Source organism: Gadus macrocephalus, chromosome 23 (assembly GCF_031168955.1).
Source record: "Gadus macrocephalus chromosome 23, ASM3116895v1".
NCBI classification, from domain to species: domain Eukaryota; kingdom Metazoa; phylum Chordata; class Actinopteri; order Gadiformes; family Gadidae; genus Gadus; species Gadus macrocephalus.
Genome location: NC_082404.1, coordinates 11826283 through 11827724, shown reverse-complemented (window position 1 = coordinate 11827724; position 1442 = coordinate 11826283).

Here is a 1442-nt window from a genome sequence, read left to right as displayed (position 1 = left end):
TAGTGAAAGTTTAAATGATTGATTCAATTCAATTATTCAATTCAATTATCGTCCTACTTGCAACGACCGACTGATGAACGGCTTCAGACCGCTCCTAGTTCAGACCTTCTACCACTCAATTAGAGGTGAGATGAGAGGCTGGTAGGAAGTCATTACGGGACTCGTGAAGTTCCTTGCTTTCATCTGCACCTGTAAGGACATATTCAGGCAATTCATATTCATATTCACATATAGGTACAGACTGACTGAAGTTTCTCATTCATGTTTTCCTTCTACATTTCCTATGTTGTGAAATGATATGACCAGTGGCATTTTCCATTTAATATTGAAGAACCACAAGATATCAAATGCACGACTCATGGATTGAAGCGAGATGTGGTAGGCCATGCCAAACCAGAGATATGAATGACACTACAGGCAAGACATGCATGCAAAAACATGACTTGGATATTGTGCATTTAATTAATGAGAAGAACATTCGGTGTCAAGGAAAGTTATATGTTAAAAAGACATGTTTTCAGCTCATTTCCAAAAATGTGCAATTAATATCAATAGTAGCAGAAATATAATCATAAAATACATCACTTTTTAACAACACCAAATATCGTCAATATCAGTAAATAACATCGCAGTTCATCTATCCCACCACCCACCCAAAGAAATGATTCACTAGCGAGTGGCATTTCCGACGAAATATAGAGCAAGGTTTTAGCGCAAGAAAACTAAAAAACAGTGTCCCAGCAGCAGGGAGTTTAGTCTAATGCGGTGGGGGGGGGGGGGGGGTGGGGGGGGGGGGGGGGGTGTTCGGGGAGGAAGTCGGGGTACAAAGTATAAATAATCCAGTTGTCTGTCGGGATGAAACTCGGAGCAATTTAACGCATGAGTGGCAGCCGCCTTTTAATTTTGTGCAGAAGAAGAGCGGGGGGAGGCCCTGGGCCCTGATTGGAGGAACAACAACAACAACACCACGGCATCGTGTATCACTCCGGAGCCCGACATCAGACCGAACACACAGGAAGCAGCGCTGTGCACGCGCACACTTGTGCACGCGCACAAGTGTCGTTTCTTCGTGCAACCTGCGCCGGTATGATGTGTCTCCGCCGTCGTGTCCGGGGTTGTGGTAGCGCCGCGTATCGTAGCATAAAATGGGAGGGTTTTGGGGGGTGGAACGGGGCTTATGTGGCTTCTGTCCTCAGGGCGCTGCATCACTACGCCCCCCCCCCCCACCTCCACCACCACCACCACCACCTCTATGCCAAACCAGCCCAGGCACCGGGTTCACGCCCCCCACCCCCTTCCCCTACCCCTGCATGGATCCAAGGGAAACCCTGGCCTGCTGTAATTAGGTATGCAGCATCTGACCCCCACCCCCCCCCCCCCCCCCCCCCCCCGAACAGCCCTGGACGTCTCCCGAAGAGGGCGTGGCGGGCGCCCGAACGCCG